The following is a 24,004-nucleotide window of genomic DNA, read 5'->3' as shown; positions in this document are numbered from 1 at the left end:
TCATATAAATCTCGCCTGATCGAGCACTGAGCGAGCAATTGTGCTTGAATACAAGAGGCATGCTCCTCTGGCTCAGGCGCAAGAGATGGCAGGCCCTTCAGTGCTTCTGGTCTGGAAGTCTACGGTGCAAGGGCCCAGGTCCTGCGGAGGCGTACAACTACCAGAAAGGGTCTGCTTTTCTCATCAGCGCCACAGTTCAGCTTGCTAGCATAGGGCTTCTTGACTACCTCTTGCCTTGCTAGAGGCAAAAAAAAAACCCTTGGCACAAAACATCAATTGCTATGGCACGCTTAGAAGGAGAGTCTCCAAGTGGCCCTGCTTTTTCACAAAGACACTTCAGAAGATGTTTGAAAGGCTTTTGCAGCAGCAGGCTCGTTGGTCTAGGGGTATGATTCTCGCTTTGGGTGTGAGAGGTCCCGGGTTCAAATCCCAGACGAGCCCGTGCCTTCATAGGTTCGATCTGTTTTTAAACAGGAGTATTTCTGCTTTCCACTCTTGTAAGATGCCATGGTGGAATGCATTGCATGCTTTCTACTGGTGTCGAGGCAGTTCGGCATGATGAAGGAGTGCGGGATTTCTTTCTAACTGCTTTTTTGTGTTGGAGCAGCACTTCTCGTTGGAACATGAAATGCACAGTGCTTCTCCAAAGTAATTGCAGGGCTGGTTTTGAAATCACCTCTTGGAATGAAAGTGATCCCAGTTCCTTTCTTCCAAAGGAAGAGATCCTGTCAGAAAGGCTCAGCTTTGAGCGTCATGAATATTGTCCCTTAGTCCTTGCATTCCAGTCCAAAGCATAGCCACATAAAGAAAGCAGGTGTGTCTGTTTCCAGTGCAGTGGTTCCAGTCCAATGCATAGCCACATGAAGCAAATAAGCAGGCATGTCTGTTTCTGTAGTGTAGTGGTTATCACGTTCGCCTTACACGCGAAAGGTCCCTGGTTCGAGGCCAGGCAGAAACAGCAAGTTGCTGTGCTTTATCACATTATTTGCATTTACCACCTCACCTGACAGGTAAATTGAAATTAAAGAGGCTGTGTCTATCCCTCACCATCGTGAGGTACTACGCTCCAAGGGCATCGGTCTCAACTCACCAAGAGAAGACGATACACCTTACGGCAGTCAGTTGCTCCCTTTTTGACCTTTCCATTGAAGCCTGGGCCTACTGTGGTCAAGCCAGCCAAGGAAGGAAGGTATGAGAGCGAAAATGGCTTTCCTACCTTCACCAAGAACATACACCTTGAGCAAAGAAAGGGCCAGACTTACAAGGCCCTATCGCCACCGGCACATCATCTTTAGTGACGCCCCGGTGGCACTATGTACTGTGCCGTATTTACAAGACGCCGTTCAACCACGTTTTGTGGCTTAACACCACCTTGTAAATACGGCCCCTTCACACGCAGCCCTTTCCCTGGAAGGGGCGTGCAATGGGCGTTGCTCTGGGTGGGCCACTGCAACACCATAGCATTTTGATGCTGCTCCAGTTTTACGAGTTTTTGTAAATCTGTGGCAGCGCCAAAATCCAAGCGCCATACAATGGGTGTCGTTATAGTGGAGAAACGAGCAGAAATGTTTTCATTTCTCCTCATTTTTGCTCTTTCTATGTGTGCTGCACGAACATTTCGCCACTGAAGATTTCTGTTGTGCAGGAAGGTGTGCCTTCCTGAACAAAAACAATTTCCCCCTCCACGCAGCCATCCTTGTACCATGGCGCAAGGATGGCTGCGTTGGTGCTCGGCAGCTAATTTAGAGCTGGCGCAGAGGGAAGCACAGGGGTGCGCTGTATTCTACTAAATACGGCGCTTCCCTGCATTTTGAAAATGACTGAGTGCGAGGCTGCCAAATTTGGCAGAGCGTCTCACTCAGTCATCCTCTTGTAATTATGGGCCAAAAGGTCTAAAGGATAGAGGCGTTTTATGTCATGTTCGATGACGACCATGGAAATGACTCTAGTCATATTGCAGAAGAGAGAACCATGTGCATTTTCTTGCCTTGCGATGTATTCGCCCACTCTCTGCCCTCAACCCTAGGAGCAGGGTCTGAGCAGTGGTGCTTCTGTGCCCTCGCTCGTTGGTGTCCGGGTCCAAATCCCCAACACACCCTTTTTAGCAGAAAACACACAAATTTTACTCAAAATACACAAAGCTTGAAGATTCCTCATTCCACTCAAAGCATTGTTGTGCAAAATATTTTTAGCCTCAGGAGAAAAAAAGGATCACCATGCCTTGGCTTCCTTCCTGCTTGCTTTCAGTGTGCTCTGTGTGATGCTTTCACAGGCTCTGGTTTCAGGCATTTAGGCATCAGATATTTGTCTCTACCCGCAGCTGTGACTTTTCAGTACATCTGAGTGTACGCTTGCTGGCTGACAACGCTGCAATTTTCACACTTACTCCTCGCTTTGCGAGCAACTGCTGATCAAGTATAGAGGCAATCGGGCAAACATATGAGGGGAATTTTGCTCCTTCAGTCAAGCCCTCATGCTTGTTTCTGTAGTGTAGTGGTTATCACGTTCGCCTAACACGCGAAAGGTCCCCGGTTCGAGACCGGGCAGAAACAATGGGCAGTGTCTGCTTTTGTGTTTGCTCCCTAAAAGCTTAGTCTCACTCAGGGATGGCCTTTAAAAACTTGTGACCTGTGTAAAACTTGTATTACTATTGCAGGCCGGTAAAAAGTTATCTGCATCTTTGCGTAGTCGTGCATGTGCCTGGTTTCTTATTCTGTTTTTTACTTTTTTTTTTCTTGGCCATGTTATATTGTGGGGCCTTTAAACCTGTCACCTTGATAGGAACATTGCAAGCGGCAGCATCGACAAGTGCAGACTGAGGAGTCAGACCTAAACACAGACTCAGCTGTCAGGATGGCCGAGTGGTCTAAGGCGGCAGCCTCAAGAGAGCTTGATCTTCAGTTAAGCTAAGCATCCTGGTTTGCTCATGTAGTTGTGGGTTCATATCGCACTTCTGATAGGTCTATTTTCTGCCCTTAAATCTTCCTCTGCTTGCACAGCCAGCTCCCCACAACACTATCTTTGCAAGCTGCTGTAGCATATGAAAAGAAATCCACCAACCCTCCGGCTGGGCCCTCAATCAGCATTCCATGTATTTCTGGAAGGGGCATCTCAGTCACGCCTTCTGTTAGAGCTGCACCTTATCACTGTAACTACCATGCTGGTTTCTACTTAAGCAGTTGATTCCATCGTTTGAAGTGAGGCTCTCCTGCCACTTTTGGGCAGAGAAGGCACTGCCCCTGCAACAACAACAGGCAGACAAGCTCAACCTGGGTTTCCTGGTTAGGTGGGCGGAGCAGAATGGCAATGGTCCCTCCTTGTGACTTGAAATTAACATGAAGAAGACAGAGAGGCAGCTGGGAGTAGGCAGTACCCATGCACCCCTGAACACTGTCTTGCGATTTTCACCCAATTCTGAAATGAGTCGGGAGGAAAGTAGGTGATTTTCCTATCGAAGGCCATTCTGGGAATTCAGCCACCCCGCGTCTCCCAGGTGAGTGTTTCAGGCCTGTGAGGCACTCATATAAATCTCGCCTGATCGAGCACTGAGCGAGCAATTGTGCTTGAATACAAGAGGCAGGCTCCTCTGGCTCAGGCGCAAGAGATGGCAGGCCCTTCAGTGCTTCTGGTCTGGAAGTCTACGGTGCAAGGGCCCAGGTCCTGCGGAGGCGTACAACTACCAGAAAGGGTCTGCTTTTCTCATCAGCGCCACAGTTCAGCTTGCTAGCATAGGGCTTCTTGACTACCTCTTGCCTTGCTAGAGGCAAAAAAAAAACCCTTGGCACAAAACATCAATTGCTATGGCACGCTTAGAAGGAGAGTCTCCAAGTGGCCCTGCTTTTTCACAAAGACACTTCAGAAGATGTTTGAAAGGCTTTTGCAGCAGCAGGCTCGTTGGTCTAGGGGTATGATTCTCGCTTTGGGTGTGAGAGGTCCCGGGTTCAAATCCCCGACGAGCCCGTGCCTTCATAGGTTCGATCTGTTTTTAAACAGGAGTATTTCTGCTTTCCACTCTTGTAAGATGCCATGGTGGAATGCATTGCATGCTTTCTACTGGTGTCGAGGCAGTTCGGCATGATGAAGGAGTGCGGGATTTCTTTCTAACTGCTTTTTTGTGTTGGAGCAGCACTTCTCGTTGGAACATGAAATGCACAGTGCTTCTCCAAAGTAATTGCAGGGCTGGTTTTGAAATCACCTCTTGGAATGAAAGTGATCCCAGTTCCTTTCTTCCAAAGGAAGAGATCCTGTCAGAAAGGCTCAGCTTTGAGCGTCATGAATATTGTCCCTTAGTCCTTGCATTCCAGTCCAAAGCATAGCCACATAAAGAAAGCAGGTGTGTCTGTTTCCAGTGCAGTGGTTCCAGTCCAATGCATAGCCACATGAAGCAAATAAGCAGGCATGTCTGTTTCTGTAGTGTAGTGGTTATCACGTTCGCCTTACACGCGAAAGGTCCCTGGTTCGAGGCCAGGCAGAAACAGCAAGTTGCTGTGCTTTATCACATTATTTGCATTTACCACCTCACCTGACAGGTAAATTGAAATTAAAGAGGCTGTGTCTATCCCTCACCATCGTGAGGTACTACGCTCCAAGGGCATCGGTCTCAACTCACCAAGAGAAGACGATACACCTTACGGCAGTCAGTTGCTCCCTTTTTGACCTTTCCATTGAAGCCTGGGCCTACTGTGGTCAAGCCAGCCAAGGAAGGAAGGTATGAGAGCGAAAATGGCTTTCCTACCTTCACCAAGAACATACACCTTGAGCAAAGAAAGGGCCAGACTTACAAGGCCCTATCGCCACCGGCACATCATCTTTAGTGACGCCCCGGTGGCACTATGTACTGTGCCGTATTTACAAGACGCCGTTCAACCACGTTTTGTGGCTTAACACCACCTTGTAAATACGGCCCCTTCACACGCAGCCCTTTCCCTGGAAGGGGCGTGCAATGGGCGTTGCTCTGGGTGGGCCACTGCAACACCATAGCATTTTGATGCTGCTCCAGTTTTACGAGTTTTTGTAAATCTGTGGCAGCGCCAAAATCCAAGCGCCATACAATGGGTGTCGTTATAGTGGAGAAACGAGCAGAAATGTTTTCATTTCTCCTCATTTTTGCTCTTTCTATGTGTGCTGCACGAACATATCGCCACTGAAGATTTCTGTTGTGCAGGAAGGTGTGCCTTTCTGAACAAAAACAATTTCCCCCTCCACGCAGCCATCCTTGTACCATGGCGCAAGGATGGCTGCGTTGGTGCTCGGCAGCTAATTTAGAGCTGGCGCAGAGGGAAGCACAGGGGTGCGCTGTATTCTACTAAATACGGCGCTTCCCTGCATTTTGAAAATGACTGAGTGCGAGGCTGCCAAATTTGGCAGAGCGTCTCACTCAGTCATCCTCTTGTAATTATGGGCCAAAAGGTCTAAAGGATAGAGGCGTTTTATGTCATGTTCGATGACGACCATGGAAATGACTCTAGTCATATTGCAGAAGAGAGAACCATGTGCATTTTCTTGCCTTGCGATGTATTCGCCCACTCTCTGCCCTCAACCCTAGGAGCAGGGTCTGAGCAGTGGTGCTTCTGTGCCCTCGCTCGTTGGTGTCCGGGTCCAAATCCCCAACACACCCTTTTTAGCAGAAAACACACAAATTTTACTCAAAATACACAAAGCTTGAAGATTCCTCATTCCACTCAAAGCATTGTTGTGCAAAATATTTTTAGCCTCAGGAGAAAAAAAGGATCACCATGCCTTGGCTTCCTTCCTGCTTGCTTTCAGTGTGCTCTGTGTGATGCTTTCACAGGCTCTGGTTTCAGGCATTTAGGCATCAGATATTTGTCTCTACCCGCAGCTGTGACTTTTCAGTACATCTGAGTGTACGCTTGCTGGCTGACAACGCTGCAATTTTCACACTTACTCCTCGCTTTGCGAGCAACTGCTGATCAAGTATAGAGGCAATCGGGCAAACATATGAGGGGAATTTTGCTCCTTCAGTCAAGCCCTCATGCTTGTTTCTGTAGTGTAGTGGTTATCACGTTTGCCTAACACGCGAAAGGTCCCCGGTTCGAGACCGGGCAGAAACAATGGGCAGTGTCTGCTTTTGTGTTTGCTCCCTAAAAGCTTAGTCTCACTCAGGGATGGCCTTTAAAAACTTGTGACCTGTGTAAAACTTGTATTACTATTGCAGGCCGGTAAAAAGTTATCTGCATCTTTGCGTAGTCGTGCATGTGCCTGGTTTCTTATTCTGTTTTTTACTTTTTTTTTTCTTGGCCATGTTATATTGTGGGGCCTTTAAACCTGTCACCTTGATAGGAACATTGCAAGCGGCAGCATCGACAAGTGCAGACTGAGGAGTCAGACCTAAACACAGACTCAGCTGTCAGGATGGCCGAGTGGTCTAAGGCGGCAGCCTCAAGAGAGCTTGATCTTCAGTTAAGCTAAGCATCCTGGTTTGCTCATGTAGTTGTGGGTTCATATCGCACTTCTGATAGGTCTATTTTCTGCCCTTAAATCTTCCTCTGCTTGCACAGCCAGCTCCCCACAACACTATCTTTGCAAGCTGCTGTAGCATATGAAAAGAAATCCACCAACCCTCCGGCTGGGCCCTCAATCAGCATTCCATGTATTTCTGGAAGGGGCATCTCAGTCACGCCTTCTGTTAGAGCTGCACCTTATCACTGTAACTACCATGCTGGTTTCTACTTAAGCAGTTGATTCCATCGTTTGAAGTGAGGCTCTCCTGCCACTTTTGGGCAGAGAAGGCACTGCCCCTGCAACAACAACAGGCAGACAAGCTCAACCTGGGTTTCCTGGTTAGGTGGGCGGAGCAGAATGGCAATGGTCCCTCCTTGTGACTTGAAATTAACATGAAGAAGACAGAGAGGCAGCTGGGAGTAGGCAGTACCCATGCACCCCTGAACACTGTCTTGCGATTTTCACCCAATTCTGAAATGAGTCGGGAGGAAAGGAGGTGATTTTCCTATCGAAGGCCATTCTGGGAATTCAGCCACCCCGCGTCTCCCAGGTGAGTGTTTCAGGCCTGTGAGGCACTCATATAAATCTCGCCTGATCGAGCACTGAGCGAGCAATTGTGCTTGAATACAAGAGGCATGCTCCTCTGGCTCAGGCGCAAGAGATGGCAGGCCCTTCAGTGCTTCTGGTCTGGAAGTCTACGGTGCAAGGGCCCAGGTCCTGCGGAGGCGTACAACTACCAGAAAGGGTCTGCTTTTCTCATCAGCGCCACAGTTCAGCTTGCTAGCATAGGGCTTCTTGACTACCTCTTGCCTTGCTAGAGGCAAAAAAAAAAACCTTGGCACAAAACATCAATTGCTATGGCACGCTTAGAAGGAGAGTCTCCAAGTGGCCCTGCTTTTTCACAAAGACACTTCAGAAGATGTTTGAAAGGCTTTTGCAGCAGCAGGCTCGTTGGTCTAGGGGTATGATTCTCGCTTTGGGTGTGAGAGGTCCCGGGTTCAAATCCCGGACGAGCCCGTGCCTTCATAGGTTCGATCTGTTTTTAAACAGGAGTATTTCTGCTTTCCACTCTTGTAAGATGCCATGGTGGAATGCATTGCATGCTTTCTACTGGTGTCGAGGCAGTTCGGCATGATGAAGGAGTGCGGGATTTCTTTCTAACTGCTTTTTTGTGTTGGAGCAGCACTTCTCGTTGGAACATGAAATGCACAGTGCTTCTCCAAAGTAATTGCAGGGCTGGTTTTGAAATCACCTCTTGGAATGAAAGTGATCCCAGTTCCTTTCTTCCAAAGGAAGAGATCCTGTCAGAAAGGCTCAGCTTTGAGCGTCATGAATATTGTCCCTTAGTCCTTGCATTACAGTCCAAAGCATAGCCACATAAAGAAAGCAGGTGTGTCTGTTTCCAGTGAAGTGGTTCCAGTCCAATGCATAGCCACATGAAGCAAATAAGCAGGCATGTCTGTTTCTGTAGTGTAGTGGTTATCACGTTCGCCTTACACGCGAAAGGTCCCTGGTTCGAGGCCAGGCAGAAACAGCAAGTTGCTGTGCTTTATCACATTATTTGCATTTACCACCTCACCTGACAGGTAAATTGAAATTAAAGAGGCTGTGTCTATCCCTCACCATCGTGAGGTACTACGCTCCAAGGGCATCGGTCTCAACTCACCAAGAGAAGACGATACACCTTACGGCAGTCAGTTGCTCCCTTTTTGACCTTTCCATTGAAGCCTGGGCCTACTGTGGTCAAGCCAGCCAAGGAAGGAAGGTATGAGAGCGAAAATGGCTTTCCTACCTTCACCAAGAACATACACCTTGAGCAAAGAAAGGGCCAGACTTACAAGGCCCTATCGCCACCGGCACATCATCTTTAGTGACGCCCCGGTGGCACTATGTACTGTGCCGTATTTACAAGACGCCGTTCAACCACGTTTTGTGGCTTAACACCACCTTGTAAATACGGCCCCTTCACACGCAGCCCTTTCCCTGGAAGGGGCGTGCAATGGGCGTTGCTCTGGGTGGGCCACTGCAACACCATAGCATTTTGATGCTGCTCCAGTTTTACGAGTTTTTGTAAATCTGTGGCAGCGCCAAAATCCAAGCGCCATACAATGGGTGTCGTTATAGTGGAGAAACGAGCAGAAATGTTTTCATTTCTCCTAATTTTTGCTCTTTCTATGTGTGCTGCACGAACATATCGCCACTGAAGATTTCTGTTGTGCAGGAAGGTGTGCCTTCCTGAACAAAAACAATTTCCCCCTCCACGCAGCCATCCTTGTACCATGGCGCAAGGATGGCTGCGTTGGTGCTCGGCAGCTAATTTAGAGCTGGCGCAGAGGGAAGCACAGGGGTGCGCTGTATTCTACTAAATACGGCGCTTCCCTGCATTTTGAAAATGACTGAGTGCGAGGCTGCCAAATTTGGCAGAGCGTCTCACTCAGTCATCCTCTTGTAATTATGGGCCAAAAGGTCTAAAGGATAGAGGCGTTTTATGTCATGTTCGATGACGACCATGGAAATGACTCTAGTCATATTGCAGAAGAGAGAACCATGTGCATTTTCTTGCCTTGCGATGTATTCGCCCACTCTCTGCCCTCAACCCTAGGAGCAGGGTCTGAGCAGTGGTGCTTCTGTGCCCTCGCTCGTTGGTGTCCGGGTCCAAATCCCCAACACACCCTTTTTAGCAGAAAACACACAAATTTTACTCAAAATACACAAAGCTTGAAGATTCCTCATTCCACTCAAAGCATTGTTGTGCAAAATATTTTTAGCCTCAGGAGAAAAAAAGGATCACCATGCCTTGGCTTCCTTCCTGCTTGCTTTCAGTGTGCTCTGTGTGATGCTTTCACAGGCTCTGGTTTCAGGCATTTAGGCATCAGATATTTGTCTCTACCCGCAGCTGTGACTTTTCAGTACATCTGAGTGTACGCTTGCTGGCTGACAACGCTGCAATTTTCACACTTACTCCTCGCTTTGCGAGCAACTGCTGATCAAGTATAGAGGCAATCGGGCAAACATATGAGGGGAATTTTGCTCCTTCAGTCAAGCCCTCATGCTTGTTTCTGTAGTGTAGTGGTTATCACGTTTGCCTAACACGCGAAAGGTCCCCGGTTCGAGACCGGGCAGAAACAATGGGCAGTGTCTGCTTTTGTGTTTTCTCCCTAAAAGCTTAGTCTCACTCAGGGATGGCCTTTAAAAACTTGTGACCTGTGTAAAACTTGTATTACTATTGCAGGCCGGTAAAAAGTTATCTGCATCTTTGCGTAGTCGTGCATGTGCCTGGTTTCTTATTCTGTTTTTTACTTTTTTTTTTCTTGGCCATGTTATATTGTGGGGCCTTTAAACCTGTCACCTTGATAGGAACATTGCAAGCGGCAGCATCGACAAGTGCAGACTGAGGAGTCAGACCTAAACACAGACTCAGCTGTCAGGATGGCCGAGTGGTCTAAGGCGGCAGCCTCAAGAGAGCTTGATCTTCAGTTAAGCTAAGCATCCTGGTTTGCTCATGTAGTTGTGGGTTCATATCGCACTTCTGATAGGTCTATTTTCTGCCCTTAAATCTTCCTCTGCTTGCACAGCCAGCTCCCCACAACACTATCTTTGCAAGCTGCTGTAGCATATGAAAAGAAATCCACCAACCCTCCGGCTGGGCCCTCAATCAGCATTCCATGTATTTCTGGAAGGGGCATCTCAGTCACGCCTTCTGTTAGAGCTGCACCTTATCACTGTAACTACCATGCTGGTTTCTACTTAAGCAGTTGATTCCATCGTTTGAAGTGAGGCTCTCCTGCCACTTTTGGGCAGAGAAGGCACTGCCCCTGCAACAACAACAGGCAGACAAGCTCAACCTGGGTTTCCTGGTTAGGTGGGCGGAGCAGAATGGCAATGGTCCCTCCTTGTGACTTGAAATTAACATGAAGAAGACAGAGAGGCAGCTGGGAGTAGGCAGTACCCATGCACCCCTGAACACTGTCTTGCGATTTTCACCCAATTCTGAAATGAGTCGGGAGGAAAGGAGGTGATTTTCCTATCGAAGGCCATTCTGGGAATTCAGCCACCCCGCGTCTCCCAGGTGAGTGTTTCAGGCCTGTGAGGCACTCATATAAATCTCGCCTGATCGAGCACTGAGCGAGCAATTGTGCTTGAATACAAGAGGCATGCTCCTCTGGCTCAGGCGCAAGAGATGGCAGGCCCTTCAGTGCTTCTGGTCTGGAAGTCTACGGTGCAAGGGCCCAGGTCCTGCGGAGGCGTACAACTACCAGAAAGGGTCTGCTTTTCTCATCAGCGCCACAGTTCAGCTTGCTAGCATAGGGCTTCTTGACTACCTCTTGCCTTGCTAGAGGCAAAAAAAAACCCTTGGCACAAAACATCAATTGCTATGGCACGCTTAGAAGGAGAGTCTCCAAGTGGCCCTGCTTTTTCACAAAGACACTTCAGAAGATGTTTGAAAGGCTTTTGCAGCAGCAGGCTCGTTGGTCTAGGGGTATGATTCTCGCTTTGGGTGTGAGAGGTCCTGGGTTCAAATCCCGGACGAGCCCGTGCCTTCATAGGTTCGATCTGTTTTTAAACAGGAGTATTTCTGCTTTCCACTCTTGTAAGATGCCATGGTGGAATGCATTGCATGCTTTCTACTGGTGTCGAGGCAGTTCGGCATGATGAAGGAGTGCGGGATTTCTTTCTAACTGCTTTTTTGTGTTGGAGCAGCACTTCTCGTTGGAACATGAAATGCACAGTGCTTCTCCAAAGTAATTGCAGGGCTGGTTTTGAAATCACCTCTTGGAATGAAAGTGATCCCAGTTCCTTTCTTCCAAAGGAAGAGATCCTGTCAGAAAGGCTCAGCTTTGAGCGTCATGAATATTGTCCCTTAGTCCTTGCATTCCAGTCCAAAGCATAGCCACATAAAGAAAGCAGGTGTGTCTGTTTCCAGTGCAGTGGTTCCAGTCCAATGCATAGCCACATGAAGCAAATAAGCAGGCATGTCTGTTTCTGTAGTGTAGTGGTTATCACGTTCGCCTTACACGCGAAAGGTCCCTGGTTCGAGGCCAGGCAGAAACAGCAAGTTGCTGTGCTTTATCACATTATTTGCATTTACCACCTCACCTGACAGGTAAATTGAAATTAAAGAGGCTGTGTCTATCCCTCACCATCGTGAGGTACTACGCTCCAAGGGCATCGGTCTCAACTCACCAAGAGAAGACGATACACCTTACGGCAGTCAGTTGCTCCCTTTTTGACCTTTCCATTGAAGCCTGGGCCTACTGTGGTCAAGCCAGCCAAGGAAGGAAGGTATGAGAGCGAAAATGGCTTTCCTACCTTCACCAAGAACATACACCTTGAGCAAAGAAAGGGCCAGACTTACAAGGCCCTATCGCCACCGGCACATCATCTTTAGTGACGCCCCGGTGGCACTATGTACTGTGCCGTATTTACAAGACGCCGTTCAACCACGTTTTGTGGCTTAACACCACCTTGTAAATACGGCCCCTTCACACGCAGCCCTTTCCCTGGAAGGGGCGTGCAATGGGCGTTGCTCTGGGTGGGCCACTGCAACACCATAGCATTTTGATGCTGCTCCAGTTTTACGAGTTTTTGTAAATCTGTGGCAGCGCCAAAATCCAAGCGCCATACAATGGGTGTCGTTATAGTGGAGAAACGAGCAGAAATGTTTTCATTTCTCCTCATTTTTGCTCTTTCTATGTGTGCTGCACGAACATATCGCCACTGAAGATTTCTGTTGTGCAGGAAGGTGTGCCTTCCTGAACAAAAACAATTTCCCCCTCCACGCAGCCATCCTTGTACCATGGCGCAAGGATGGCTGCGTTGGTGCTCGGCAGCTAATTTAGAGCTGGCGCAGAGGGAAGCACAGGGGTGCGCTGTATTCTACTAAATACGGCGCTTCCCTGCATTTTGAAAATGACTGAGTGCGAGGCTGCCAAATTTGGCAGAGCGTCTCACTCAGTCATCCTCTTGTAATTATGGGCCAAAAGGTCTAAAGGATAGAGGCGTTTTATGTCATGTTCGATGACGACCATGGAAATGACTCTAGTCATATTGCAGAAGAGAGAACCATGTGCATTTTCTTGCCTTGCGATGTATTCGCCCACTCTCTGCCCTCAACCCTAGGAGCAGGGTCTGAGCAGTGGTGCTTCTGTGCCCTCGCTCGTTGGTGTCCGGGTCCAAATCCCCAACACACCCTTTTTAGCAGAAAACACACAAATTTTACTCAAAATACACAAAGCTTGAAGATTCCTCATTCCACTCAAAGCATTGTTGTGCAAAATATTTTTAGCCTCAGGAGAAAAAAAGGATCACCATGCCTTGGCTTCCTTCCTGCTTGCTTTCAGTGTGCTCTGTGTGATGCTTTCACAGGCTCTGGTTTCAGGCATTTAGGCATCAGATATTTGTCTCTACCCGCAGCTGTGACTTTTCAGTACATCTGAGTGTACGCTTGCTGGCTGACAACGCTGCAATTTTCACACTTACTCCTCGCTTTGCGAGCAACTGCTGATCAAGTATAGAGGCAATCGGGCAAACATATGAGGGGAATTTTGCTCCTTCAGTCAAGCCCTCATGCTTGTTTCTGTAGTGTAGTGGTTATCACGTTCGCCTAACACGCGAAAGGTCCCCGGTTCGAGACCGGGCAGAAACAATGGGCAGTGTCTGCTTTTGTGTTTGCTCCCTAAAAGCTTAGTCTCACTCAGGGATGGCCTTTAAAAACTTGTGACCTGTGTAAAACTTGTATTACTATTGCAGGCCGGTAAAAAGTTATCTGCATCTTTGCGTAGTCGTGCATGTGCCTGGTTTCTTATTCTGTTTTTTACTTTTTTTTTTCTTGGCCATGTTATATTGTGGGGCCTTTAAACCTGTCACCTTGATAGGAACATTGCAAGCGGCAGCATCGACAAGTGCAGACTGAGGAGTCAGACCTAAACACAGACTCAGCTGTCAGGATGGCCGAGTGGTCTAAGGCGGCAGCCTCAAGAGAGCTTGATCTTCAGTTAAGCTAAGCATCCTGGTTTGCTCATGTAGTTGTGGGTTCATATCGCACTTCTGATAGGTCTATTTTCTGCCCTTAAATCTTCCTCTGCTTGCACAGCCAGCTCCCCACAACACTATCTTTGCAAGCTGCTGTAGCATATGAAAAGAAATCCACCAACCCTCCGGCTGGGCCCTCAATCAGCATTCCATGTATTTCTGGAAGGGGCATCTCAGTCACGCCTTCTGTTAGAGCTGCACCTTATCACTGTAACTACCATGCTGGTTTCTACTTAAGCAGTTGATTCCATCGTTTGAAGTGAGGCTCTCCTGCCACTTTTGGGCAGAGAAGGCACTGCCCCTGCAACAACAACAGGCAGACAAGCTCAACCTGGGTTTCCTGGTTAGGTGGGCGGAGCAGAATGGCAATGGTCCCTCCTTGTGACTTGAAATTAACATGAAGAAGACAGAGAGGCAGCTGGGAGTAGGCAGTACCCATGCACCCCTGAACACTGTCTTGCGATTTTCACCCAATTCTGAAATGAGTCGGGAGGAAAGGAGGTGATTTTCCTATCGAAGGCCATTCTGGGAATTCAGCCACCCCGCGTCTCCCAGGTGAGTGTTTCAGGCCTGTGAGGCACTCATATAAATCTCGCCTGATCGAGCACTGAGCGAGCAATTGTGCTTGAATACAAGAGGCATGCTCCTCTGGCTCAGGCGCAAGAGATGGCAGGCCCTTCAGTGCTTCTGGTCTGGAAGTCTACGGTGCAAGGGCCCAGGTCCTGCGGAGGCGTACAACTACCAGAAAGGGTCTGCTTTTCTCATCAGCGCCACAGTTCAGCTTGCTAGCATAGGGCTTCTTGACTACCTCTTGCCTTGCTAGAGGCAAAAAAAAAACCCTTGGCACAAAACATCAATTGCTATGGCACGCTTAGAAGGAGAGTCTCCAAGTGGCCCTGCTTTTTCACAAAGACACTTCAGAAGATGTTTGAAAGGCTTTTGCAGCAGCAGGCTCGTTGGTCTAGGGGTATGATTCTCGCTTTGGGTGTGAGAGGTCCCGGGTTCAAATCCCGGACGAGCCCGTGCCTTCATAGGTTCGATCTGTTTTTAAACAGGAGTATTTCTGCTTTCCACTCTTGTAAGATGCAATGGTGGAATGCATTGCATGCTTTCTACTGGTGTCGAGGCAGTTCGGCATGATGAAGGAGTGCGGGATTTCTTTCTAACTGCTTTTTTGTGTTGGAGCAGCACTTCTCGTTGGAACATGAAATGCACAGTGCTTCTCCAAAGTAATTGCAGGGCTGGTTTTGAAATCACCTCTTGGAATGAAAGTGATCCCAGTTCCTTTCTTCCAAAGGAAGAGATCCTGTCAGAAAGGCTCAGCTTTGAGCGTCATGAATATTGTCCCTTAGTCCTTGCATTCCAGTCCAAAGCATAGCCACATAAAGAAAGCAGGTGTGTCTGTTTCCAGTGCAGTGGTTCCAGTCCAATGCATAGCCACATGAAGCAAATAAGCAGGCATGTCTGTTTCTGTAGTGTAGTGGTTATCATGTTCGCCTTACACGCGAAAGGTCCCTGGTTCGAGGCCAGACAGAAACAGCAAGTTGCTGTGCTTTATCACATTATTTGCATTTACCACCTCACCTGACAGGTAAATTGAAATTAAAGAGGCTGTGTCTATCCCTCACCATCGTGAGGTACTACGCTCCAAGGGCATCGGTCTCAACTCACCAAGAGAAGACGATACACCTTACGGCAGTCAGTTGCTCCCTTTTTGACCTTTCCATTGAAGCCTGGGCCTACTGTGGTCAAGCCAGCCAAGGAAGGAAGGTATGAGAGCGAAAATGGCTTTCCTACCTTCACCAAGAACATACACCTTGAGCAAAGAAAGGGCCAGACTTACAAGGCCCTATCGCCACCGGCACATCATCTTTAGTGACGCCCCGGTGGCACTATGTACTGTGCCGTATTTACAAGACGCCGTTCAACCACGTTTTGTGGCTTAACACCACCTTGTAAATACGGCCCCTTCACACGCAGCCCTTTCCCTGGAAGGGGCGTGCAATGGGCGTTGCTCTGGGTGGGCCACTGCAACACCATAGCATTTTGATGCTGCTCCAGTTTTACGAGTTTTTGTAAATCTGTGGCAGCGCCAAAATCCAAGCGCCATACAATGGGTGTCGTTATAGTGGAGAAACGAGCAGAAATGTTTTCATTTCTCCTCATTTTTGCTCTTTCTATGTGTGCTGCACGAACATATCGCCACTGAAGATTTCTGTTGTGCAGGAAGGTGTGCCTTCCTGAACAAAAACAATTTCCCCCTCCACGCAGCCATCCTTGTACCATGGCGCAAGGATGGCTGCGTTGGTGCTCGGCAGCTAATTTAGAGCTGGCGCAGAGGGAAGCACAGGGGTGCGCTGTATTCTACTAAATACGGCGCTTTCCTGCATTTTGAAAATGACTGAGTGCGAGGCTGCCAAATTTGGCAGAGCGTCTCACTCAGTCATCCTCTTGTAATTATGGGCCAAAAGGTCTAAAGGATAGAGGCGTTTTATGTCATGTTCGATGACGACCATGGAAATGACTCTAGTCATATTGCAGAAGAGAGAACCATGTGCATTTTCTTGCCTTGCGATGTATTCGCCCACTCTCTGCCCTCAACCCTAGAAGCAGGGTCTGAGCAGTGGTGCTTCTGTGCCCTCGCTCGTTGGTGTCCGGGTCCAAATCCCCAACACACCCTTTTTAGCAGAAAACACACAAATTTTACTCAAAATACACAAAGCTTGAAGATTCCTCATTCCACTCAAAGCATTGTTGTGCAAAATATTTTTAGCCTCAGGAGAAAAAAAGGATCACCATGCCTTGGCTTCCTTCCTGCTTGCTTTCAGTGTGCTCTGTGTGATGCTTTCACAGGCTCTGGTTTCAGGCATTTAGGCATCAGATATTTGTCTCTACCCGCAGCTGTGACTTTTCAGTACATCTGAGTGTACGCTTGCTGGCTGACAACGCTGCAATTTTCACACTTACTCCTCGCTTTGCGAGCAACTGCTGATCAAGTATAGAGGCAATCGGGCAAACATATGAGGGGAATTTTGCTCCTTCAGTCAAGCCCTCATGCTTGTTTCTGTAGTGTAGTGGTTATCACGTTCGCCTAACACGCGAAAGGTCCCCGGTTCGAGACCGGGCAGAAACAATGGGCAGTGTCTGCTTTTGTGTTTGCTCCCTAAAAGCTTAGTCTCACTCAGGGATGGCCTTTAAAAACTTGTGACCTGTGTAAAACTTGTATTACTATTGCAGGCCGGTAAAAAGTTATCTGCATCTTTGCGTAGTCGTGCATGTGCCTGGTTTCTTATTCTTTTTTTTACTTTTTTTTTTCTTGGCCATGTTATATTGTGGGGCCTTTAAACCTGTCACCTTGATAGGAACATTGCAAGCGGCAGCATCGACAAGTGCAGACTGAGGAGTCAGACCTAAACACAGACTCAGCTGTCAGGATGGCCGAGTGGTCTAAGGCGGCAGCCTCAAGAGAGCTTGATCTTCAGTTAAGCTAAGCATCCTGGTTTGCTCATGTAGTTGTGGGTTCATATCGCACTTCTGATAGGTCTATTTTCTGCCCTTAAATCTTCCTCTGCTTGCACAGCCAGCTCCCCACAACACTATCTTTGCAAGCTGCTGTAGCATATGAAAAGAAATCCACCAACCCTCCGGCTGGGCCCTCAATCAGCATTCCATGTATTTCTGGAAGGGGCATCTCAGTCACGCCTTCTGTTAGAGCTGCACCTTATCACTGTAACTACCATGCTGGTTTCTACTTAAGCAGTTGATTCCATCGTTTGAAGTGAGGCTCTCCTGCCACTTTTGGGCAGAGAAGGCACTGCCCCTGCAACAACAACAGGCAGACAAGCTCAACCTGGGTTTCCTGGTTAGGTGGGCGGAGCAGAATGGCAATGGTCCCTCCTTGTGACTTGAAATTAACATGAAGAAGACAGAGAGGCAGCTGGGAGTAGGCAGTACCCATGCACCCCTGAACACTGTCTTGCGATTTTCACCCAATTCTGAAATGAGTCGGGAGGAAAGGAGGTGATTTTCCTATCGAAGGCCATTCTGGGAATTCAGCCACCCCGCGTCTCCCAGGTGAGTGTTTCAGGCCTGTGAGGCACTCATATAAATCTCGCCTGATCGAGCACTGAGCGAGCAATTGTGCTTGAATACAAGAGGCATGCTCCTCTGGCTCAGGCGCAAGAGATGGCAGGCCCTTCGGTGCTTCTGGTCTGGAAGTCTACGGTGCAAGGGCCCAGGTCCTGCGGAGGCGTACAACTACCAGAAAGGGTCTGCTTTTCTCATCAGCGCCACAGTTCAGCTTGCTAGCATAGGGCTTCTTGACTACCTCTTGCCTTGCTAGAGGCAAAAAAAAAACCCTTGGCACAAAACATCAATTGCTATGGCACGCTTAGAAGGAGAGTCTCCAAGTGGCCCTGCTTTTTCACAAAGACACTTCAGAAGATGTTTGAAAGGCTTTTGCAGCAGCAGGCTCGTTGGTCTAGGGGTATGATTCTCGCTTTGGGTGTGAGAGGTCCCGGGTTCAAATCCCGGACGAGCCCGTGCCTTCATAGGTTCGATCTGTTTTTAAACAGGAGTATTTCTGCTTTCCACTCTTGTAAGATGCCATGGTGGAATGCATTGCATGCTTTCTACTGGTGCCGAGGCAGTTCGGCATGATGAAGGAGTGCGGGATTTCTTTCTAACTGCTTTTTTGTGTTGGAGCAGCACTTCTCGTTGGAACATGAAATGCACAGTGCTTCTCCAAAGTAATTGCAGGGCTGGTTTTGAAATCACCTCTTGGAATGAAAGTGATCCCAGTTCCTTTCTTCCAAAGGAAGAGATCCTGTCAGAAAGGCTCAGCTTTGAGCGTCATGAATATTGTCCCTTAGTCCTTGCATTCCAGTCCAAAGCATAGCCACATAAAGAAAGCAGGTGTGTCTGTTTCCAGTGCAGTGGTTCCAGTCCAATGCATAGCCACATGAAGCAAATAAGCAGGCATGTCTGTTTCTGTAGTGTAGTGGTTATCACGTTCGCCTTACACGCGAAAGGTCCCTGGTTCGAGGCCAGGCAGAAACAGCAAGTTGCTGTGCTTTATCACATTATTTGCATTTACCACCTCACCTGACAGGTAAATTGAAATTAAAGAGGCTGTGTCTATCCCTCACCATCGTGAGGTACTACGCTCCAAGGGCATCGGTCCCAACTCACCAAGAGAAGACGATACACCTTACGGCAGTCAGTTGCTCCCTTTTTGACCTTTCCATTGAAGCCTGGGCCTACTGTGGTCAAGCCAGCCAAGGAAGGAAGGTATGAGAGCGAAAATGGCTTTCCTACCTTCACCAAGAACATACACCTTGAGCAAAGAAAGGGCCAGACTTACAAGGCCCTATCGCCACCGGCACATCATCTTTAGTGACGCCCCGGTGGCACTATGTACTGTGCCGTATTTACAAGACGCCGTTCAACCACGTTTTGTGGCTTAACACCACCTTGTAAATACGGCCCCTTCACACGCAGCCCTTTCCCTGGAAGGGGCGTGCAATGGGCGTTGCTCTGGGTGGGCCACTGCAACACCATAGCATTTTGATGCTGCTCCAGTTTTACGAGTTTTTGTAAATCTGTGGCAGCGCCAAAATCCAAGCGCCATACAATGGGTGTCGTTATAGTGGAGAAACGAGCAGAAATGTTTTCATTTCTCCTCATTTTTGCTCTTTCTATGTGTGCTGCACGAACATATCGCCACTGAAGATTTCTGTTGTGCAGGAAGGTGTGCCTTCCTGAACAAAAACAATTTCCCCCTCCACGCAGCCATCCTTGTACCATGGCGCAAGGATGGCTGCGTTGGTGCTCGGCAGCTAATTTAGAGCTGGCGCAGAGGGAAGCACAGGGGTGCGCTGTATTCTACTAAATACGGCGCTTCCCTGCATTTTGAAAATGACTGAGTGCGAGGCTGCCAAATTTGGCAGAGCGTCTCACTCAGTCATCCTCTTGTAATTATGGGCCAAAAGGTCTAAAGGATAGAGGCGTTTTATGTCATGTTCGATGACGACCATGGAAATGACTCTAGTCATATTGCAGAAGAGAGAACCATGTGCATTTTCTTGCCTTGCGATGTATTCGCCCACTCTCTGCCCTCAACCCTAGGAGCAGGGTCTGAGCAGTGGTGCTTCTGTGCCCTCGCTCGTTGGTGTCCGGGTCCAAATCCCCAACACACCCTTTTTAGCAGAAAACACACAAATTTTACTCAAAATACACAAAGCTTGAAGATTCCTCATTCCACTCAAAGCATTGTTGTGCAAAATATTTTTAGCCTCAGGAGAAAAAAAGGATCACCATGCCTTGGCTTCCTTCCTGCTTGCTTTCAGTGTGCTCTGTGTGATGCTTTCACAGGCTCTGGTTTCAGGCATTTAGGCATCAGATATTTGTCTCTACCCGCAGCTGTGACTTTTCAGTACATCTGAGTGTACGCTTGCTGGCTGACAACGCTGCAATTTTCACACTTACTCCTCGCTTTGCGAGCAACTGCTGATCAAGTATAGAGGCAATCGGGCAAACATATGAGGGGAATTTTGCTCCTTCAGTCAAGCCCTCATGCTTGTTTCTGTAGTGTAGTGGTTATCACGTTCGCCTAACACGCGAAAGGTCCCCGGTTCGAGACCGGGCAGAAACAATGGGCAGTGTCTGCTTTTGTGTTTGCTCCCTAAAAGCTTAGTCTCACTCAGGGATGGCCTTTAAAAACTTGTGACCTGTGTAAAACTTGTATTACTATTGCAGGCCGGTAAAAAGTTATCTGCATCTTTGCGTAGTCGTGCATGTGCCTGGTTTCTTATTCTGTTTTTTACTTTTTTTTTTCTTGGCCATGTTATATTGTGGGGCCTTTAAACCTGTCACCTTGATAGGAACATTGCAAGCGGCAGCATCGACAAGTGCAGACTGAGGAGTCAGACCTAAACACAGACTCAGCTGTCAGGATGGCCGAGTGGTCTAAGGCGGCAGCCTCAAGAGAGCTTGATCTTCAGTTAAGCTAAGCATCCTGGTTTGCTCATGTAGTTGTGGGTTCATATCGCACTTCTGATAGGTCTATTTTCTGCCCTTAAATCTTCCTCTGCTTGCACAGCCAGCTCCCCACAACACTATCTTTGCAAGCTGCTGTAGCATATGAAAAGAAATCCACCAACCCTCCGGCTGGGCCCTCAATCAGCATTCCATGTATTTCTGGAAGGGGCATCTCAGTCACGCCTTCTGTTAGAGCTGCACCTTATCACTGTAACTACCATGCTGGTTTCTACTTAAGCAGTTGATTCCATCGTTTGAAGTGAGGCTCTCCTGCCACTTTTGGGCAGAGAAGGCACTGCCCCTGCAACAACAACAGGCAGACAAGCTCAACCTGGGTTTCCTGGTTAGGTGGGCGGAGCAGAATGGCAATGGTCCCTCCTTGTGACTTGAAATTAACATGAAGAAGACAGAGAGGCAGCTGGGAGTAGGCAGTACCCATGCACCCCTGAACACTGTCTTGCGATTTTCATCCAATTCTGAAATGAGTCGGGAGGAAAGGAGGTGATTTTCCTATCGAAGGCCATTCTGGGAATTCAGCCACCCCGCGTCTCCCAGGTGAGTGTTTCAGGCCTGTGAGGCACTCATATAAATCTCGCCTGATCGAGCACTGAGCGAGCAATTGTGCTTGAATACAAGACGCATGCTCCTCTGGCTCAGGCGCAAGAGATGGCAGGCCCTTCAGTGCTTCTGGTCTGGAAGTCTACGGTGCAAGGGCCCAGGTCCTGCGGAAGCGTACAACTACCAGAAAGGGTCTGCTTTTCTCATCAGCGCCACAGTTCAGCTTGCTAGCATAGGGCTTCTTGACTACCTCTTGCCTTGCTAGAGGCAAAAAAAAACCCCTTGGCACAAAACATCAATTGCTATGGCACGCTTAGAAGGAGAGTCTCCAAGTGGCCCTGCTTTTTCACAAAGACACTTCAGAAGATGTTTGAAAGGCTTTTGCAGCAGCAGGCTCGTTGGTCTAGGGGTATGATTCTCGCTTTGGGTGTGAGAGGTCCCGGGTTCAAATCCCGGACGAGCCCGTGCCTTCATAGGTTCGATCTGTTTTTAAACAGGAGTATTTCTGCTTTCCACTCTTGTAAGATGCCATGGTGGAATGCATTGCATGCTTTCTACTGGTGTCGAGGCAGTTCGGCATGATGAAGGAGTGCGGGATTTCTTTCTAACTGCTTTTTTGTGTTGGAGCAGCACTTCTCGTTGGAACATGAAATGCACAGTGCTTCTCCAAAGTAATTGCAGGGCTGGTTTTGAAATCACCTCTTGGAATGAAAGTGATCCCAGTTCCTTTCTTCCAAAGGAAGAGATCCTGTCAGAAAGGCTCAGCTTTGAGCGTCATGAATATTGTCCCTTAGTCCTTGCATTCCAGTCCAAAGCATAGCCACATAAAGAAAGCAGGTGTGTCTGTTTCCAGTGCAGTGGTTCCAGTCCAATGCATAGCCACATGAAGCAAATAAGCAGGCATGTCTGTTTCTGTAGTGTAGTGGTTATCACGTTCGCCTTACACGCGAAAGGTCCCTGGTTCGAGGCCAGGCAGAAACAGCAAGTTGCTGTGCTTTATCACATTATTTGCATTTACCACCTCACCTGACAGGTAAATTGAAATTAAAGAGGCTGTGTCTATCCCTCACCATCGTGAGGTACTACGCTCCAAGGGCATCGGTCTCAACTCACCAAGAGAAGACGATACACCTTACGGCAGTCAGTTGCTCCCTTTTTGACCTTTCCATTGAAGCCTGGGCCTACTGTGGTCAAGCCAGCCAAGGAAGGAAGGTATGAGAGCGAAAATGGCTTTCCTACCTTCACCAAGAACATACACCTTGAGCAAAGAAAGGGCCAGACTTACAAGGCCCTATCGCCACCGGCACATCATCTTTAGTGACGCCCCGGTGGCACTATGTACTGTGCCGTATTTACAAGACGCCGTTCAACCACGTTTTGTGGCTTAACACCACCTTGTAAATACGGCCCCTTCACACGCAGCCCTTTCCCTGGAAGGGGCGTGCAATGGGCGTTGCTCTGGGTGGGCCACTGCAACACCATAGCATTTTGATGCTGCTCCAGTTTTACGAGTTTTTGTAAATCTGTGGCAGCGCCAAAATCCAAGCGCCATACAATGGGTGTCGTTATAGTGGAGAAACGAGCAGAAATGTTTTCATTTCTCCTCATTTTTGCTCTTTCTATGTGTGCTGCACGAACATATCGCCACTGAAGATTTCTGTTGTGCAGGAAGGTGTGCCTTCCTGAACAAAAACAATTTCCCCCTCCACGCAGCCATCCTTGTACCATGGCGCAAGGATGGCTGCGTTGGTGCTCGGCAGCTAATTTAGAGCTGGCGCAGAGGGAAGCACAGGGGTGCGCTGTATTCTACTAAATACGGCGCTTCCCTGCATTTTGAAAATGACTGAGTGCGAGGCTGCCAAATTTGGCAGAGCGTCTCACTCAGTCATCCTCTTGTAATTATGGGCCAAAAGGTCTAAAGGATAGAGGCGTTTTATGTCATGTTCGATGACGACCATGGAAATGACTCTAGTCATATTGCAGAAGAGAGAACCATGTGCATTTTCTTGCCTTGCGATGTATTCGCCCACTCTCTGCCCTCAACCCTAGGAGCAGGGTCTGAGCAGTGGTGCTTCTGTGCCCTCGCTCGTTGGTGTCCGGGTCCAAATCCCCAACACACCCTTTTTAGCAGAAAACACACAAATTTTACTCAAAATACACAAAGCTTGAAGATTCCTCATTCCACTCAAAGCATTGTTGTGCAAAATATTTTTAGCCTCAGGAGAAAAAAAGGATCACCATGCCTTGGCTTCCTTCCTGCTTGCTTTCAGTGTGCTCTGTGTGATGCTTTCACAGGCTCTGGTTTCAGGCATTTAGGCATCAGATATTTGTCTCTACCCGCAGCTGTGACTTTTCAGTACATCTGAGTGTACGCTTGCTGGCTGACAACGCTGCAATTTTCACACTTACTCCTCGCTTTGCGAGCAACTGCTGATCAAGTATAGAGGCAATCGGGCAAACATATGAGGGTAATTTTGCTCCTTCAGTCAAGCCCTCATGCTTGTTTCTGTAGTGTAGTGGTTATCACGTTCGCCTAACACGCGAAAGGTCCCCGGTTCGAGACCGGGCAGAAACAATGGGCAGTGTCTGCTTTTGTGTTTGCTCCCTAAAAGCTTAGTCTCACTCAGGGATGGCCTTTAAAAACTTGTGACCTGTGTAAAACTTGTATTACTATTGCAGGCCGGTAAAAAGTTATCTGCATCTTTGCGTAGTCGTGCATGTGCCTGGTTTCTTATTCTGTTTTTTACTTTTTTTTTTCTTGGCCATGTTATATTGTGGGGCCTTTAAACCTGTCACCTTGATAGGAACATTGCAAGCGGCAGCATCGACAAGTGCAGACTGAGGAGTCAGACCTAAACACAGACTCAGCTGTCAGGATGGCCGAGTGGTCTAAGGCGGCAGCCTCAAGAGAGCT

The 24,004-nt window shown here is 48.3% G+C and overlaps 18 non-coding genes across 18 annotated transcripts; all 18 read left to right on the top strand.

The window, feature by feature from the left end:
- The first annotated feature begins 885 nt into the window (after nucleotides 1–885).
- On the top strand, nucleotides 886–958 carry TRNAV-UAC (transfer RNA valine (anticodon UAC)). Its single transcript has one exon. It is a non-coding gene; the product is annotated as a tRNA-Val (tRNA).
- A 1,521-nt stretch (nucleotides 959–2,479) lies between these two features.
- On the top strand, nucleotides 2,480–2,552 carry TRNAV-AAC (transfer RNA valine (anticodon AAC)). The gene has a single exon. It is a non-coding gene; the product is annotated as a tRNA-Val (tRNA).
- A 1,852-nt stretch (nucleotides 2,553–4,404) lies between these two features.
- TRNAV-UAC (transfer RNA valine (anticodon UAC)) lies at nucleotides 4,405–4,477 on the top strand. Its single transcript has one exon. It is a non-coding gene; the product is annotated as a tRNA-Val (tRNA).
- Nucleotides 4,478–5,998: 1,521 nt separating this feature from the next.
- Nucleotides 5,999–6,071, top strand: TRNAV-AAC (transfer RNA valine (anticodon AAC)). Its single transcript has one exon. It is a non-coding gene; the product is annotated as a tRNA-Val (tRNA).
- Nucleotides 6,072–7,407: 1,336 nt separating this feature from the next.
- Nucleotides 7,408–7,479, top strand: TRNAP-UGG (transfer RNA proline (anticodon UGG)). Its single transcript has one exon. It is a non-coding gene; the product is annotated as a tRNA-Pro (tRNA).
- A 444-nt stretch (nucleotides 7,480–7,923) lies between these two features.
- TRNAV-UAC (transfer RNA valine (anticodon UAC)) lies at nucleotides 7,924–7,996 on the top strand. Its single transcript has one exon. It is a non-coding gene; the product is annotated as a tRNA-Val (tRNA).
- Nucleotides 7,997–9,517: 1,521 nt separating this feature from the next.
- TRNAV-AAC (transfer RNA valine (anticodon AAC)) lies at nucleotides 9,518–9,590 on the top strand. Its single transcript has one exon. It is a non-coding gene; the product is annotated as a tRNA-Val (tRNA).
- Nucleotides 9,591–10,925: 1,335 nt separating this feature from the next.
- Nucleotides 10,926–10,997, top strand: TRNAP-UGG (transfer RNA proline (anticodon UGG)). The gene has a single exon. It is a non-coding gene; the product is annotated as a tRNA-Pro (tRNA).
- Nucleotides 10,998–11,441: 444 nt separating this feature from the next.
- TRNAV-UAC (transfer RNA valine (anticodon UAC)) lies at nucleotides 11,442–11,514 on the top strand. The gene has a single exon. It is a non-coding gene; the product is annotated as a tRNA-Val (tRNA).
- A 1,521-nt stretch (nucleotides 11,515–13,035) lies between these two features.
- TRNAV-AAC (transfer RNA valine (anticodon AAC)) lies at nucleotides 13,036–13,108 on the top strand. The gene has a single exon. It is a non-coding gene; the product is annotated as a tRNA-Val (tRNA).
- Nucleotides 13,109–14,444: 1,336 nt separating this feature from the next.
- Nucleotides 14,445–14,516, top strand: TRNAP-UGG (transfer RNA proline (anticodon UGG)). Its single transcript has one exon. It is a non-coding gene; the product is annotated as a tRNA-Pro (tRNA).
- Nucleotides 14,517–16,554: 2,038 nt separating this feature from the next.
- On the top strand, nucleotides 16,555–16,627 carry TRNAV-AAC (transfer RNA valine (anticodon AAC)). The gene has a single exon. It is a non-coding gene; the product is annotated as a tRNA-Val (tRNA).
- Nucleotides 16,628–17,963: 1,336 nt separating this feature from the next.
- On the top strand, nucleotides 17,964–18,035 carry TRNAP-UGG (transfer RNA proline (anticodon UGG)). Its single transcript has one exon. It is a non-coding gene; the product is annotated as a tRNA-Pro (tRNA).
- Nucleotides 18,036–18,479: 444 nt separating this feature from the next.
- TRNAV-UAC (transfer RNA valine (anticodon UAC)) lies at nucleotides 18,480–18,552 on the top strand. Its single transcript has one exon. It is a non-coding gene; the product is annotated as a tRNA-Val (tRNA).
- Nucleotides 18,553–20,073: 1,521 nt separating this feature from the next.
- On the top strand, nucleotides 20,074–20,146 carry TRNAV-AAC (transfer RNA valine (anticodon AAC)). Its single transcript has one exon. It is a non-coding gene; the product is annotated as a tRNA-Val (tRNA).
- Nucleotides 20,147–21,482: 1,336 nt separating this feature from the next.
- On the top strand, nucleotides 21,483–21,554 carry TRNAP-UGG (transfer RNA proline (anticodon UGG)). The gene has a single exon. It is a non-coding gene; the product is annotated as a tRNA-Pro (tRNA).
- Nucleotides 21,555–21,998: 444 nt separating this feature from the next.
- TRNAV-UAC (transfer RNA valine (anticodon UAC)) lies at nucleotides 21,999–22,071 on the top strand. The gene has a single exon. It is a non-coding gene; the product is annotated as a tRNA-Val (tRNA).
- Nucleotides 22,072–23,592: 1,521 nt separating this feature from the next.
- Nucleotides 23,593–23,665, top strand: TRNAV-AAC (transfer RNA valine (anticodon AAC)). Its single transcript has one exon. It is a non-coding gene; the product is annotated as a tRNA-Val (tRNA).
- Nucleotides 23,666–24,004: the final 339 nt, after the last annotated feature.

The sequence above is a fragment of the Pleurodeles waltl genome, chromosome 10 (genome assembly GCF_031143425.1).
Source record: "Pleurodeles waltl isolate 20211129_DDA chromosome 10, aPleWal1.hap1.20221129, whole genome shotgun sequence".
Taxonomy (NCBI): Eukaryota; Metazoa; Chordata; class Amphibia; order Caudata; family Salamandridae; genus Pleurodeles; species Pleurodeles waltl.
This window is presented reverse-complemented; position numbering and strand designations above follow the sequence as displayed.